This window comes from Rana temporaria, chromosome 2, assembly GCF_905171775.1.
Source record: "Rana temporaria chromosome 2, aRanTem1.1, whole genome shotgun sequence".
NCBI classification, from domain to species: Eukaryota; Metazoa; Chordata; class Amphibia; order Anura; family Ranidae; genus Rana; species Rana temporaria.
This window is the reverse complement of record NC_053490.1, coordinates 380,517,918-380,536,311: the sequence shown is the minus strand read 5'-3', so window position 1 is coordinate 380,536,311 and position 18,394 is coordinate 380,517,918. Positions and strand designations below refer to the sequence as shown.

General features: G+C 41.5%; 1 protein-coding gene across 1 annotated transcript in view; it reads right to left on the bottom strand.

Annotated features, from left to right (window-relative positions):
* The window catches only part of CUEDC1 (CUE domain containing 1), a 149,194-nt gene that overhangs the window by 81,887 nt on the left and 48,913 nt on the right, over positions 1-18,394 (bottom strand). Inside the window, exon 2 of the mRNA XM_040337855.1 lies at positions 17,698-17,815. The gene's annotated coding sequence lies outside the window, so the exon portion shown is untranslated. The remainder of the gene's footprint in view (positions 1-17,697; positions 17,816-18,394) is intronic.

Genomic DNA, 18,394 nt, shown 5'->3' with positions numbered 1-18,394 from the left:
TGGTGAGATGCGAGGAAGCTTTTGGGGTAGGGTTTGGAGATAGGACACACTCCTAAACCCTGCACTCTGTATGTAGCACGATTCTCAACCTTGTACACAGGGCTCTCCTGAACGCTGCACGTTGTAGGCTGCATACTTCTGAACTCTGTGTGCAACGTACTCCTGAGCCCTGCATTCTGTGCATAGCATACTCCTGAACCCTGTTGATTTGGCCCAAGATGAAATGGAGTTTGACAAACCTCTAGCACAAAACACTCACTGACCAATCTAGCAGAGAAGACTCACTAATTATAATTCTTCATTACTGTATAAAGAAATCGAATATATCAAGATGTGGCTCCTGCTGCTCTCAGTCACCTACGAAAAGAGAGCAGCGCTGCTGCACACGTGACAGCACTGGATCGTGAGAGGTGTCAGGTAATTGTTTGGGTTTGGGGGAGGGGGCGTTAGAACAATTAGTAGGATTTTTTTTAATTTTATGCAGGGAATGCATTAAGGTGAAAAAACTAGGGTTGTCCCGATACCACTTTTTTTAGGACCGAGTACAAGTACCGATACTTTTTTTTCCATGTACTCGCCGATACCGATTACCGATACTTTTTTTTTAAATGTGTCCATGTGTCCCCAAATGCAGCCTCGTGTAGGTCCCCAGTGGCATACCTGTGTAGGCAAAGAGCCCCCCCCCGCCACCGCCATCTAGTTGATCAGCGTGCGGAGAACATAACAGCTTTCATTTCAATAGCTGTGTGTTCCCCGCTGCGCGTCGTCATATAAAGCCCCTCCCCCTTGTCCGGGCACTTTGATAGACAGATCACCCGTCCAATCCGCCCCCCTCTCAGCCCGCTCGTCACTCCCCAAAAAAAGTATCGGGTGAAGCATCGGTAGCATTTGTGTGAGTACAAGTATTCGCGCAAATGTTCAGTATCGTCCCGATACCGATACTAGTATCGTATCGGGACAACCCTAGAAAAAACATTCTGACTTTTCAGACTTAAGAACCACTTTAAAGTGTATGTGTGACAAAAACATATTTTTTTATTTTGCATTGAGTAGGGAAGGGCTTAAATTTGTACGAATTTATTTCTGGCTGTGTCTCAGGAGATATACCCTCATTTCCTGTCCCAATAAGGCATCAGGAAGTGAGGATATTACTACAAAGTAAAGATAAATAGACCACTGTTGACAAAACAAACCCAAAAATAAATGGTATATACATATAATATATACACACACACACACACACACACACACACACAATATATGATACATACATACAATGATATTTTTCCAAAACATATTCTTGCTACAACCAAAAACGTAAATGTATTTTATTAGGACTTTAGGTGATACACCAACACCAACACAAAGTGGTATGATAAATGGTTTTCATTTCTTTTTACAAATATCTGAAAAGTGTGGCGTGCATTTGTATTCAGCCAATTCCAATGTTGTGGAACCAATTGTCTTCAGAAGCCACCTGATTAGTAAATAGGAGTCCACCTGTGTGCAATTTAATCTCAGTATAAGGCCCCTTTCACACAGAGGCGTTTTTCAAGCACTTTTGGGCTAACAATAGCGCCTGAAAAAAGTCACCCGCTAGCGGCCGAATAGTGCTTGCAGAATTTTACTGTCAATGCCCACCCCAGTGAGAAAGCAGCCTAAATACAAACTGTTCTGTGAAGTCCTGTTCTATGAACAAACTGCATCATGAAGGCCAAGGAACATACCAGATAGGCCAAGGATAAAGTTGTGTAGAAGTTTTTAAGCAGAGTTGGGTTATAAAAAAAATATCCCAAGCTTTGAACATCTCAATGAGCACTGTTCAATCCATCATCCCGAAAATGGAAAGCGCATGGAACAACTGCAAACCTACCAACATATGGCTGTCCACCTAAACTGACCGGCCAGGCAAAGCGAGTAAGGAGCACATTAATCAGAGAAGCAGCCAAGAGGCCCAGGGTAGGAGCTGCAGAGAGCCACAGCTCAAGTGGGAGAATCTGTCCACAGGACATTAGTCATGCACTCCACAAATCTGGTCAGTATGGAAGCGTGGCAAGAAGAAAGCCATAAGAAGTCCTGTTTGCAGTTTGCTGTTTCCCCCACATGGCTTCTCGCAAACATGTGGAAGAAGGTGCTCTGGTCAGATGAGACCAAAATTTTACTTTTTGGCCTCAAAGCAAAACGCCATGTGTGGCGGAAATCTAAAGACTGCACATCACCCTGAACACACCATGCCCACTGTAAAACATGGAGGTGGGCAGCATCATATTGTAGGGATGCTTTTCTTCAGCAGGGACAGGGAAGCTGGTCAGAGTTGATGGGAAGATGGATGGAGCCAAATACAGGGCAATCTTAGAAGAAAACCTGTTAGAGTCTGCAAAGGAAATGAGACTGGAGCAGAGGTTCGCCTTCCAGCAGACAACGACCCTAAAACATACAGCCAGAGCTACAATGGAATGGTTTAGCTAAAAGCATATTCATGTGTTAGAATGGCCCAGTCAAAGTCCAGACCTAAATCCAATTGAGAATCTGTGGCAAGACTTGAAAATTGCTGTTCACAGATGCTCTCCCTCCAGTCTGACAGAGCGTGAGCTATTTTGCAAAGAAGAATGGGCAAAAATGTCACTCTCTAGATGTGCCAAGCAGGTAGAGACATACCTTTTGTTATTCTGAAGAAATCGCAGTTTCTCTGTGCTGTTTGCAACTAATGGGAGTGGTTTCATAATTATCTGTCAGCTGTAGAGCTCCAATGAGGAAAGCTGCTGGGTCTGCATATCTCTTTAGATGTGTTCCTTCTTACTGGGAGTATCTCACCAGAAATGACATTTTTTTGCAGGGGATGCCTGAAAGCAGAAATTTATGTTTGGCTCACCTATTTTTATCATAAGTCTGCAAATAACACAAGCAGAAAATTATGTTTCTGGGAGTGGTCAGTACACATTCTGTGTACAGAACAACTTCAGATAGCCATATTCAATTGCATTTTTAGAAAATTAGAGTGGCTGCAGATTGAAAAGGAAAGGCAATTTTGAATAACATAACTCGTGTCGCAATTGTATAGATTATTTTGTCTTTGACGTTTTTTTCCCACGAAAGTGGAGTTACCCTTTAATGTGACTAACCTTTTGCCACCCCCCAATGAAAAAAATATATATGAACATTCAAGTAATAAGTAGTCATATGACAAGCATTTCTTACCTGAATACACCAAACAACTGGCATATAGAAGCAGGAAGGATTTATTACCACGTGTAAGCAAAGACTACATGAAAGCTAATCCCAACTTTATCTCTTAACTCTAGAAAAATCTAAAATGTATACTAAGAGGATGAAACCTAGCTTTTTAAATCAGTCACATTTTACCCAGGCTCCGCAGAGGTTTATAAAAGTCCCAAGCTTTATTGGTTAATAAAGGTTAATCTTTCAAAACATTTGAATACTTTTGCGCATGCTGATCTAGAATGAAAATATAATAAAACAAAGCAAAAACTCAACTTGCTTCTACGGAAAGCCAAAATGTAGCTACATTTTGACAATATTTGACACCCCTGACATTGGGTAAACTTATATAACATTTTTCTCAGGAGTGTACATTTTTATTTTAAAACATGCCAAAAATGGCAAGCATGGCTGACCATTGAGGAGAGAAGATGCATACCAGAGTGCACAATGATAAATTAATGATATATTTGTAATGACTTTGCTATCTATGCTGTGTAGCTCTTCTATGCCTAAATGGAGAAGGGCCCTAGGAACACCCAGGCACCTATAATCACATATTCTGCAAAGCTTCTTCCCCTTTTCAGTGTCCACCAGCCTGACAAGGGAAACTAGTATGGTGCTGACAAAACCCACATACAATACCGACTCGTCTTGACTTTCTGACTCTCCCCCCACTGGCCTTGCCAGCTTGGTTGCCTGACTCCATAATCTGCTTGATTCTCCAGCCAGCTGCCTACTGCAAATTCAGAGAGAACGGTTGACAGTGACATCCAGGACATGCTAGGAGAGCTCTGAACCAGGGCAGAATTTAATTCCTAGGGCACCAGAACAGAACAGAAGGGCACTGAGAAAGGCGGTAGAAACAAAAAAAAATATCAGTACTGATTAGTAATCAGACTCACATGAAGGAAAGGGATAGTCGGCACTCAGGATGACACCCAAAAATGGTGTTTATTTATCGAGTACATGTACAAAGCTGTAAACAGGTAGGAAGGCTGCCGCTCCAGGTGAGCACACTAGAACAATCAATGTCCACTCAGGAACCAATGGGTGCCGGCAATGCACGGGATATGCAAAAGAAGAAAGATATGGACAGCCGCACTCCAATTTCTTAAAAAAGACATGCCCTTTATTGGGTAAAGGAAAAATGCACTACAAGTATCAGCACACAGTGGGAAAAACATCTGACGTGTTTTGCATTGGATATCAATGCTTAGTCTTAGCTATGACTAAGCATTGATATCCAATGTGAAATGCGTCAGATGTTTTTCCCACTGTGTGCTGATACTTGTAGTGCATTTTCCTTTACCCAATAAAGGGCACATCTTTAAGAAATTGGAGTGTGGCTGTCCATATCTTTCTTCTTTTGCATACAAAGCTGTAAAACAGCCTACGCGTTTTCGGACATTAGTCCTTAGTCATGGCTCACCCATTTTCCTTAGACTTACATGAAGTCTACATATTGCCACTGAATGCACAACTTATGCACAAGCACAGACTAGCCAACATCCATTGTAGAGTGGGAGATGGAAAAAACTGCAAGTGTTGCAAAATCATCAGGCTATGCAGCATACCTGAGGCCACCAGCAGCCCTGATTTGTGGTCCAATTCTAAATGCCATCTTCAACAAACTGCCCACGAAACCCCCGGAAACTGGACCAACTGCCCTGAGTATTTAGAGCTCAAAATATCCACACAGATTGACTGGTGGTTATTCTTTTTAATAACAGTGGGGCAATAGGGATTTACATCAACTTTACATCATCCAAGCTTTGGAGCCTATGATCAGCCCCTAGCCACCTTGGCCTAAGCCAATTCATACACTGAATTTTTTTGAGAGCCATCTAGTCCCAAGTTACATTTGTACCACTCTCCTTTTGAAGTCAACAGCCTGCTCTAACCACTGCACCCCAGTCATGACACACCCATGCTATACGGACCTGGTTATGGCTTACAGGTCTTCTACTTTTAAAAAGGGACAGGGGACTTCACCCTCCACTGTATACTTACACAGGAGCTACAGCATCAGCAGTAGGAGAAAGGAGATTATACTTTCTGCAAAAATGTCAAAATACCATACACAGCACGTTTTCTAGTGGTTTGTTCTTTTGCTTTGCATTGCAGAATGGTCCTCATGGGTTGTTAGGTAGCAACCTATGGGTTCTTTAAAAGAATAAAAGGCACTGCTGCAGTGTCCTTTCTTGATGTTCTGGTCTTCCCACAGAGCCTCTACACAGACCTCAGGTCTGGGAGCCCCGGGGAATACCATGGCATTTAAACAGGTCTTACCTTAAGCCATTAAATCTCTTTATGCAAGAACGGCAGACTTAATAAAACAGGTTTTGTACTGGCCAGGATCGGCTGAGGATGATACATTTCTGAACAATTGTAAATATTTAACCCACACCTCCAGGTGGCTCCTACTTCCATGTGGGGTTCTAACTTCTGGTCCTTTACAAGAGAGATTTACCCCGAGTCCTGGCAGACTGACAAGGGCACCTGATGGTTACCGGACAAGGGACAGACCTTCAATGCCATACACCTGCAGGTAGCATAATCCCACCAATGGGAAATGGGGAGTCACACTTTTCATGATCCAACTGTATATAGGACTGTAGCCACCCTTCCTTGCATGCTCCCGAGATAGACAATGGGATCTATAGTCTGCATAAAGCACTGCATATGACTGCAACCAATATGCACTGCTCATTCCACCCAAACAAAAAGGGAGGAAAAAGGGACGAGGAAAGGTTTAGGAGCTTAAAGCGGGGGTTCGCCCTAAAAACTGTTTTCTAACATTAGATTGAGCTGACTCTCGACAATGACAGTATGCAGTTTTATTTATTTTTTGCTGCACATACCTCGCACAGCTATTTTCTTCCCTGGCTTCCGGGTAGTGAATCCCGCGGGAGTGGGCGTTCCTATCCAGCAGGTGATTGACAAAAACTACCTCCCCCCATCGCATAAGGAGCGTCACGAGTTGTCGAACGGCGAGACAACGCTATACGGCGGTGGGCACCGCCGTTCGGCTTCTTTCGGCAACTCGTGGCGCTCCTTATGCGACGGGGGAGGTAGTTTTTGTCATCACGTCAATCACCTGCTGGATAGGAACGCCAACTCCCGCATGATTCACTACCCGGAAGCCGTGGGGAAAAATAGCTGTACGAAGGTATGTACAGCGAAAAAAAAACGCATACCGTCATTGTTGCAAGCGAGCACAATGTAAAGGTAGAAAAAAAAATTTAGGGTGAACCCCCGCTTTAAATGAAATGTTACAAGGAAAAACAAAAAAATTATTTCAGGAAAAACAGATTACAGGACCATTAAGTAGAGGATAAAGGATATTGCTTAGCGTCACTTTAAATATATATCTCTTGAATACCACCAAATATCAGCTGAATGGTTCAATGATAATCCAGATAGGAAGCCCACATCGGGATAGCAGCTGTTGCAAAATAAATTTAGACGAGGGATTCCTGGAAGAAGCTTAAACAAAGAAATCTTTGTTGCGTGTCTTAGGCCAGCTGATAGATATAAAAGAGAAAAAGGTTCACCATATGGGAGACTGGGAGCTCTTTTTTTTCTGCTGCGGCATAACAAGAAAAGAAGGTCACTAAGCCACCGATATTTGAGATGGGTTAAAAAAGAATAGCTACACCAGCTGGCCACATAAATTAAAAGGGACCTAGTCACTCCTTTGGCCTTGAGGCTCAGAAACACAATAGACACCCTGATGTGACCTCATTCGGCTCCATTACACTTTGACTGTATTGTGTAACATCTCATTGTTTCATATATTAAAAGGGATAAACATTACAGTAAATCATGGTGCAGTTTTCACCTCATCTTCTGATCAGGATTGTCATGTGCAAAATAAATGCCTATAACATTACGTAATAAAATTACATTTACAATAAAAGAATAAAAAAGTCCATTACTTTTAAATAAGGCCTAGTTATGACCACTTTAGGACCCATTTAAATAATTTTTTATTTTATTTTTAATGCAATTGGCACGATTTATGATGGGTAGGTACTAGAGAGGTCACATCATCTGTAACATCTTACAGATGCTGCCAAGGCACCTCAAAAACTAAAGATGGCCATGCACCCATAGATTTTTTTTATTATTTAGCCTGCAAGCTAATCTAATAGATTCTTTTGATGAACCTCCCGCTGCAGATTTGTATTCGGACAGCTGGTGCAGAGAGGAGAAAAAGGGTTTCAGACAGTTTAGCCCTGTTCCCACTAGGGAGATTTTCCCTTATTACTTGCCTGAGTAAGCACACCATTGGAATGATGTAAATGGAAACACTTGTTTCCCTTCTCCCTGGTGCATACCCCACATGTTTCTACAGAGAATTCTGTAGGAAGCCAGTGGCACCGTTAGAGTAGTCCCTGTTGGGATTCTCTGAATGCTGGCATGGAGTAGGAAAAAAAAATACATCTAATGATGTTGATGAAAAGCCCCCACCTCTGTTTAGGGATGGTTGTACCATATGGACTCCCCAAGATGCTCAAGGAATTAGCCTTACTAAGACCGACTGTCTGGCTACTGGATATAAATATCTCGGCTGAACCACTTATGTGCCTATTGGGCTACGGTGATATCTCTACTTTTTCTACAGGCACCACTATTAGGAGAGCACTCTTTGTTGCTCACAGACAGATTTGCCCTTAAAGCGGGGTTCCAACCACAATTGGCATTTTTTAAATGTATGTCCTTTCATCATGCGTTTTTATAATATAAATCCGGTCACTTACTATTTTACAATCCGCCACCGCTCCGCATAGTTTATAAACTATCTTTTTTGAATAACTATGTCCACACCGTTGTCATTTTGCTTTGGGCATTGTAAAGCCCACAAGCACTTACTTCCTGGAAGTCTTGGATGGGGAGTGATAATTGGGTAGCGCACTGCATCCTGGGAAATGACACACATTTCCCAGGAGCATTAGAGGGAGATGATGTCAGAATCCTAGGTGATTCCAAAGGCAGATTTTGTGGGACCGCATAGCAACAGGCATTTCCAGATGAGTAAACTTTTTTTTCTCTTTTAGGTATAATGAGCACACTAATGAGAAAAAACATTTGGGATGGAAACTCCACTTTAAGTGGACCTCTCCCCATCTGGGCCCCCTGGTTTAGAGATAGCAGAAGTGCTTCACTCACGTAAAATAGTCCATGCCAGTGGTCAGGGCCGATCAGCCCTATAGGCTCACTATGCAAGCCGCTTAGGGCCCCGCAAAGCTGCGGAGGGCCCCCCCAAATTACTAGAGGCCCTGCTTGGTGAAGAGTCATTTTTGGCCCCTCACCCCGCTTAACTCGCTGGCTGCATTGGAGAAGAGGAAAGAAGTCAGGCACCCCCCGCTTCTCTCTTTAATGTAAGATGTAATTTCCGACAGCAGAACACCCCCTCCCCCTGCTTCTCGACTTTAAGCTTGAATGTGACATGTCACTATCTGCAGCCCCCCCCCCCTTCTTAACTTTAATGTGACATGTCATTTTGCATAGGGCCCCAGGGAGGTCTGGATCGGCACTGCCAGTGGTTCCAGCCCTATTCACACTGCCCATTACACAACTAATACATGCAATTTCAGGACCTTTCTTCCATACACCCCTCTCATTTTTCCCAGAATGACTTGACGGTATGGATGTGGCCCTTTGCTTGCCATTATCTGTCCCTTTGGTCACTAATCCTCCAACTGATACAAGGCATTATTCCTCCCACTAGAAACAGGGTTGAGGCATCATTCCTTCCACTGGCATCAGTAGTGGGGCATTATTACACCCACTGACACCAACAATAGGGCACTATTTCTTCCATTGACACCAAGGATTGGGTGCAATTCCTCCCACTAGTACCAATGATGGGGTATTATCCCTCCCCCTACTAACCACTTGTATTTTTTTTTACACCTACTGACCACCAAGCCTGAGAAATTGTTTAGTCCTATTGACGCTGGGGCATTTTCTACTTGCACTGGCCATAGTCCGGCCCCCTAATGTATGAAGGACAGTACACTGCCCCTTTGCTTAGAAAGTTTGAAAAGCCCTGCTCTATATACTGATCTGCCATCCTAAGATTATGACCTGTACTTTGTTTACCTTGTTCTGTTATGCTAGAGGTAGCTTAACTTCTTTTATTTTATTTCTAGCAACTGCCACATGGCAAAGTACCACCACCGCCCTTTGCAACCACCCTGCATGGGACGTTACAAATCCCAATTTAACTTTGTCTTCCAATATGTTGACATGTACTTTGACATTTCTAGGTCCTTTGTGGTTATGGCTGCTTTATGTGAGACTTTTCTTTTACATGACCCAAATATAAATATGTAATAATAGACCATACAATATTGTATCATACTAATTCAGTCTTGTTCTGTTTAAGAGAACAGTACAAAATTGCATAAATAAGTGCAAAACAAAAAAGTATTTACAAAAAATGTTTTATGGAAACGAAAAAAACCTTCCAGTAACCATTTACAATACTTACATTTTCTGTGAATATCTGCAATTTTTTTTTGCCAACAGGGTCTAAATGTGCCTGTAAAACAAGAACCCCTGTATTTCTATGTGTGCTTATCTTGCATTAAGATAAAAAAATATATATATTTTTATTTGATTTGCATAGAAAATACTTTATTTGTATTAAAAATTCTTGGCAATGAAAATGAAAGGGCACACTGCTATGCCCTTAGTTATACATTTCAAATGCATAGCCATTTCAAGGAGATTACTGCATCTACAACTTCCTGACAGATGAAGCTCAGCAGAAAATAAATGTCAATCAAATTAAAAATTCATTTCCTCCCTTACTATGGCTATTGGAAGCTGCTACATCTGCACTCTTCATGGTCACAACCAAAGCCGTTATCAAAAACAAAAAACATGTCATTTTCAACTCGACCGTGGGATACAAAAAGAGGATTTTATTTATTTTCAGATTTCGTTGTACCTTTTCCAAAAGCACTACAGACATAACATTTCTTCTGTTGCCCAAAGTTGGACTTTGGGTAATAACCGCAGCATTGCCATGTACAGATTTATTTTTAATGGACTAATGCTTGGAAAGTATTCTGGCACTGAAAAGTTAGCTTACGAAGAGTTCTGTAAATAATCAGCAGCACCAAAATTAAATTCACTTTTTTAAAAACGTAGTTAAAAAAAAAGAATTACAACTTTTTTTTATTTTTATAAATTACATCACCAAGCTCCCCGCAGCTTTACAGATTACAGTCATGGTTCAGTAGTCCCTTTCCTCAAAAGGAACTTACACAATTCAATATACCTACCATAGTCATATGGACGCATAAGAGTCAGTTTGAATGAAAGCTGAATAGCCTTCCAGTATGTTTTTTTGGAAGCAACGCACTATCCTAGAGAGAACACTGAGCGTCAATGCCAAGAATCAGTGGTGGCAATCGATCCCATGGAATAATTTTCTCCCTACCGTAAAAATGAAAACAAACCTCTGCAATATGGAGTGTTTCTAAAGTTCTACCATTGAGAAAACAAATAAAAGGTTATGAATCCAAGCTCTTATTCCTTAAAAAGTCAGTTCGTTCCTCAAATTCTGAGATCAGCTGCTAAAATTACCAAGCCAAAGATCTACTGCCGTATGTGGTTGCTGACAGCAGCGCTTTGGTGTTCTCTTTAGAGAAGATCTTGTGGGCAAGAAAAAGCACTCCTGAAATAGACACTTGAGGCATCCGAAGCCTTAAATACATTTTGGTGGGTTGCCCGGATATCTTGGCAATAGCAGGGTTTCTACGCCAGCAAGCCGCTATTTCCCATAGTTTCTGTAGTAGAGAAATGCAGAAAATCAAATGGTGTTTAGGTTTCAGCCTCATATTCAGAATGCATGTGCAAAATATTTATGCACCCATTTGAATCGATTAAGTGGGCAGGCAGAGCTAAATAGTTGTGTAGCAACCAAGTTAAGAAATGTAAAGTTAATTTTTTTTACTGGTCTTCTTCAAAATGGTATTATATTGGTTCCATAGCAATGGAAGCTGTAAATGTGGAAGATTGCCGAGAAAAGATGCATTAGCAGTGGCTAGGAAGGAGTTCTTTAACGCAAATTTCACCTGAAGGAAATGTAGCTGCAATAATGGTCACTTTAGCTGGACTGATGGTTGCTTTGGCTGGTCTTTTTAAAAAAAATAAAATAATTAAGAACCTCCTACTGACCACCACAATAAAAAAATAGCACCGCTTATACACTTGTATGATAGCAACACCATTTTTTTTATTCCAAAGTGCCTAGCATGTATGCCCACTAGCGGCTCTTGTTCCATGATATTTCACAATGCTTCGCCAGTTCCATTCATCCACTGTTGCAGTCAGCACCTTCTGTGCAGAGAACCTAATATGCCATTGCTTCTGGACTGGGGGGGGGGGGGGGTGCTGTGCAGCTCATTAGCAGACCATCCCACTGACCATCATTGTGTTGGTAAAACTCACCACTGGCTGCCCACTTGTGCACCTTGCTACCAACAATTGCTGCACCTTCCCCACTGACCTCTGCTAAACATGCGCATTTCCTTCACTGACCACTTTCACACCTGTGCACTTCACCAGTGACTGCCACTATACCCAGGCGCATCACAACCAACAGTCTCTGCACAACCCTTGTCACTAACTGCTGCTCTATTTGAGCATCTCCCCAACCTGCACCATATCATGAACTACACTCATCTACCTCACCAGCAACCACCACAGTACCTGTACAACCGGTGCACCTTGCACACCTTCACATTGACCGTCACTTCATGCGCAAAACACTGCTATACTGGCATACCTCGCCACTTACTGTTGCTGCATTAAAACAGCAGTATGGGTTTGTTTGTTTTTTCTGTCCCCTGGCACCTCTACGCCGAGAACCGAACGATCGAACATCGCCGATGGCTCGGTTCACACAGATCCCCGAGCAGAGAGCTGCTGACTGTCAATCAGCATCTCTCCGTTCTGCTCCTCCAAGCTCACTAGAGTGCTGAGCTGCGGAGGGGCGGGGAGCAGCCATCTCAGGCTCTTAGCAGCTCACTAAGATAGGTGCCTTAACTGGCACCCGACGGATCCCGACTTTGCGATGACAATGATGATTTCTGTGATGTCAGCAGAGAGCGGACTATGATCCATATCTGTATTAGAGATAGATAGAGATATCAAAACAGTCCTAAAACAAGAATATATCTGCCTGGGTCATGCAAACTGGTGGCCTCTAGGAGCCCTCAATTGACAACATTATTCTTCTTGTTTTAAAAAGCATTCCACCTTCTGAGCCTTACTATTGGGCCTTTTAAGTAACTGTATTATAAATTGCCTGCTCTTACCTCTCAGTCACTGCTAGGTGACCATAGGGGAAACGGGGGGGGGGGGGGGGGGGGGGGGTTCAATAAGGCTGCTGTTAATTCCTCTTGTTGCTGAATTGTGCCAACTTCATGAAGCATTTGCAACACTTTTGGTTTCGACAGCAGCTGAACAAAAATTCAGGTAGATCTAAAATGTGCCCATTTTACATTGTGTATGTACAAGCTATTGGCATTTGGACACTTGTATATCTTATTTTGGTTTCCTTGTACATTGTATCGCACTGAAATTGACATTTCCACATATGTGTCACATTGAATGCAACAAATTCAAAAGTGGAGCCAGTACCAGCTCTCTTTTGGTGTATAGAGAGAAAAACTGGATCAGACAGATTTTGCGAAAGTGTCTGGAGTCAAGTACAAGTAGTACAAATTCTAAACAGGTACACGATTTTGGCGTATTCTATACCACTTTTAGAATGTTTGAGAGACAATTTGCCTGCGTCAGTCTTTATGCATTCCAAGGACTATTTATTTTCTTACTTTCTGGAAACTGCTTTCCATGCCTAAGTACATTGGCAGCGAAGGGGTTGGGCACTAAGCTCTGAATTGAGAATGGCTGGGGAAGAGTCACTAGTTCCAATATCAGAAACACTTTTATTTATCATGGTAAGCTAATGATTTATGAAGGAGTGATGTAACATTCAAAGTAGGCATTTTATTGTGCCTGCTACCAAACTGCCTGTTTTCCTTTTCACTGATGGTTATCCTCTGTTTATACATTAGTTTATCAGGAGTTTTGAATTGCTCTGGTTTATGACAGATTTACTTTGGTGCATTTCTCATATATCTGTCTTGCTAATGTCATCTTGCTGGGATTAAATTGCATATCCAATTCTGTACATAGTGTGAAGCCTAATATTAGTGCTGGAAACACAGCATGGAATTTTAGATTCCTGGCACCCTGCACACACAAAAAAAAAAACAAAAAAAAACCAGCTTTAATAAAAAAGTATTCTTCGGTTCTAATCTGGCCCATGATTAGTGACTTATGTTATACCAATTTTGTTATTGGTATTTGAGTTTTTTAATTACTTAAAGTGGATGCAAACCCTCATATACCCAGTGAAATGAACAACCTCAGATGTTAGAGATTAAACAAATTCTCCTACATACATTTTACATGTATATCTGCTGTCTTCAGCTTTCTAGACGCTTTAGAAAGTGCACATCGTGTTACAAATTTTTCTTCCTGCTTCAGCAGTGTGAGGGGAGTCTGGGCATACACTGCATGTGAGCTGATTGGAAAAAAGGCACCCCCCCCCACATAGGAAGACAAATGAAAAAACTGAAGTGCGAGTAGACCAGCTCAATGCTCATCTCCAAGTTCCCTCCCTGACACAAATTTCCAGCTGATTTTATCTCCTGTGTTGGAGAGTTTGTCAGAAGTCATCATGCTAATAACTGAGCACCAGAAATACATGGGACTTAGAACTTTGGCGAGCGATAAGTAAACACTACAGATATATGTGCCCAAGTCAGATTTCTGGAATGGGGTTTACATCCATTTTAAGCCTAGGTTCACACTATTGCGAATTTGATCAGTTTTTTTGTCCTGTGTGAGGTGCAAATTTGCCTGGCGTTTTGAGGTGAACAGGTACATTTAACCACTTAACGGCCGCCGCACGCCTATTTACGTCCACAGAATGGCACGTACAGGCAGATGGGCATATATATACACGTCCTTGCCTTCTAGCGGGTGGGGGGTCCGATCGAGACCCCCCCCCCCGCTGCGTGCGGCTTACCTCGGGGAGCGATCCGGGACGACGGCGCGGCTATTCGTTTATAGCCGCTCTGTCGCGATCGCTCCCCGGAGCTGAAGAACGGGGAGAGCCGTATGTAAACACGGCTTCACCGTGCTTCACTGTGGCGGCGTATCTATCGAGTGATCCCTTTTATAGGGAGACTCGATCGATGACGTCAGTCCTACAGCCACACCCCCCTACAGTTGTAAACACACACTAGGTGAACCCTAACTCCTACAGCGCCCCCTGTGGTTAACTCCCAAACTGCAACTGTCATTTTCACAATAAACAATGCAATTTAAATGCATTTTTTGCTGTGAAAATTACAATGGTCCCAAAAATGTGTCAAAATTGTCCGAAGTGTCCGCCATAATGTCGCAAAAAAATGTATAAAAAAAATACAATAAAACTATCCCCTATTTTGTAAACGCTATAAATTTTGCGCAAACCAATCGATAAACACTTATTGCGATTTTTTTTACCAAAAATAGGTAGAAGAATACGTATCGGCCTAAACTGAGGGGAAAAAAATGTATATATGTTTTTGGGCATATTTATTATAGCAAAAAGTAAAAAATATTGCATTTTTTTCAAAAATTGTCGCTCTATTTTTGTTTATAGCGCAAAAAATAAAAAAACGCAGAGGTGATCAAATACCACCAAAAGAAAGTTCTAATTGTGGGGAAAAAAGGACGCCAATTTTGTTTGGGAGCCACGTCGCACGACCGCGAAATTGTCTGTTAAAGCGACGCAGTGCCGAATCGCAAAACCTGGCCTGGGCATTTAGCTGCCTAAAAGGTCCGGGGCTTAAGTGGTTAAGGAGGCAGACAGTGAACAATTTGCAGAGATGTGAACTGTGTGCTGCGAGTTTACTGCAAGATCAATTAAAGCCTTTTTTTCCCCCTCGCACCAAATTCGCAATGCATAGATGTGAAACAAATGCATTGAATACTATGCTTTTTACGTGACCTGCATGAATCTGTGTTCTTAAACGCCTCAAAACCGCTGTAAATCCGCATCAGTGTGAATCCAGGCTTAAGGAGAGTTTCATCTTTTTCAAAAATAAACAAATGCTACGAAAATTTGCATTTGACATTTTCTTTGCACTTGAGCCACCAAAGCAATGCAACCGGTGGATCTTAGGTGCAATGCTCTGTCACCTGTAGACTCTTCATCCATAACTCCACTTCCTCAGTTTTGTCAGCAGTACAAAGAGTCAAAAACACAGAGGAGCAGGATCCATGTCCCTCAACACACTTCAAGAAAAAAGATTTAATGGGACATACAAAAGTCTATAAAAATATATTTTTTATCACACACACAAAATTCAGGAACTACTTTAAGACCAGACTGTTTCACCCCCTTCCTTCCCAGGACATCATACTTTGAGTGACAATTATAAATTTCCCGTTATTTATTTTTTAAGTGTATCTTAGTTTTGTTATAACATTTTGGAAATGAACAATATTTCTTCATAAATTATGGCCAAAATGTATTCTGCTACATTTCTATGGTAAAATTACCAAAATCGGTGTATATTATTTATTTAGTCTGCGTAAAAAGTTATAGGCCTCATGCACACTGCAGCTTAAAAATGCCAGATTAAGGGCCCTTTCACACAGAGCGGATCCGTATTGATCCGCCCCGTGTGTGTCCGTCGGCTCAGCGGGGATCATCCGTAAATCCACGCTGAGCTGTCGGCGGACAGGGCGGTCCCCACACACTGTGCAGAGACCGCCCTGTCTTTCCTCCGCTCTCCCCATAGGGGAATCGGATGAATACGGACCGTGTGTCCGTATTCATCCGATCCGTTCCGCCAGACGGAAGAAAAATAGGGTTTTCTTCAGTCCGCAAAAGCGGCTCTTTGCGGACGCGGATGTTTGCGGACGTTAGCGGATGCATCATCCGCTAACTTCTGCAATCCCATAGGGAAGCATTACAAGTCTGTTTACGGACTTGTAAAAAATGGACCGTTTGTCCGTACGTGTGAAAGGGCCCTTACAGGCTTTTTTTATGCTCTATAGCAGTGTTTCTCAACTCCAGTCCTCAAGGCGCCCCAACAGGTGATGTTTTCAGGCTTTCCATTATTTTGCACAGGTGATTTGATCAGTTTCACTGCCTTAGCAGTTACCACAGCCATTTCATCTGAGGGAAATCCTGAAAACATGACCTGTTGGGGCGCCTCGAAGACTGGAGTTGAGAAACACTGCAAGCGATCACTTTTATAGAGACTCCATCTTTACTACACCAATATTTTGTATTGATAATATTTTGGCCTGCTTCAAAGCACGTACAAAAATAATTGTATTTCTTATATGCTTTATAGATCCACATTTTACATAGTGGGACTCTCATTGCATACGATTTGAATGTGTATTATTCTTTATAAACATACTTTGTTATTTATTCATTTACTTTCCTTACTTATCCCCAATACATATTCATCATACATTTAAATAAGGGATGAAGACAAGGTAAATATAAAAAGTACAAAATGTATTAACAAAACACTACAATAATAAAAAACCAACAACATTCATTCAGTACAGGAGGTTATTACATATAAAGACAGAAATTCACAAAAGGCGGATGTGAAAACCCCATTGGTGTATGAAGAACAAAAGAGGAGATGTCGGTCCAGACGTAATCCTCTACATGTTTCACGACATAATACATGTATGGAAACTTGCCCCTTCTTTAGTAGTAAAAGATGGGGAGAAGAGAGTATGCAAGTAAATATGTTATGCCGCGTACACACGATAATTTTTCGGGTTCTAAAAAATAAAGTTTTTCAGGCTCTAGAAAAAACTAAGTTTTTTTCAACTTGATCATTAAAAAACGGCCTTGCCTACACACGATCGTGAAAAAAAAATGCTCTAGCAAAGCGCGGTGACGTACAACAGGTACGATGGCACTATAAAGGGGAAGTTCCATGCGGATGGCGCCACCCTTGGGGCTGCTTTAGCTGATTTTGTGTTAGTAAAAGACTATTCGCGCTTTTCTGTCTGTTACAGTGTGATGACTGTGCTTACTCCATTACGAACGGTAGTTTTACCAGAACGAGCGCTCTCGTCTCATAACTTGCTTCTCGATTTTTTTGTTGCCCATTTTTTAGAACCCGAAAAATGCTCTGAAGCCCTCACACAATAGTTTTTAATGACATAAAAAAAAAACGTCATTTTTTAGAACCCGAAAAATTATCGTGTGTACGCGGCATATGGATTTTTTTTTTTTTTTTTTCGTTTTTAAATGCGGCCATCTTGTTTTATATTTATCACTTTCTGTGAAAAAAGACAAATCCAAGTATAATACAGGCTTTATATTAAACAACTAATGCTTCGGTAAAGCTTACATACCAATATCTGCATGGATTGTTGTCCTTGAACCATTTAAACTCTTGCCAAGTTTGGCTTCTTCAGAAGATTCCTGCCAACAGACATTTTACCATGCAAATGTCAGGAAAATCTTCTCTACCTGTTGAGGAAAATGAACGTCAGTACGTTTTTAAAAGGCCATATAACATGCATTTGTCGCTGGTATTTTCTTGTACAGAAATGCTATATTATGGAGGACACATTACATTTGTATATGTTCTTGGTAGGTACGAGCAATACAATGGTTTTTGTATTTCAGGAGTTTAGTGCAAGGCATCTATCTGCAATTATATATATTTTTTTGATTACATGAATACAACTACCATAGTAAGTAAAACATTAAAGTGATTCTAAAGGCCATTTATTAAATTTTTTTAAACATGTTCTACGCAAAAGTTTTGCACAGAGCAGCCCCAAACTTCCCACAAAAAGCCACTTGCTATGGCGGCACGCTGCCGAGTCAGGCTTTGTGTATGCATTGCAAAACAGGAAAAATACCGCGCTATGTGAACAATTACAAAAAGCAGCAACTAAAAAGTGATATACACACAAAATATACAATAGAAAAAATGTTGTTGCGCTGTGATAAAATATATGAACAAATTACTGCAACAAGCTGTAACAAACAACAAGTGGTAATAAAACATCTAAATGTAACTATAACAATTGTGTTTAAAAT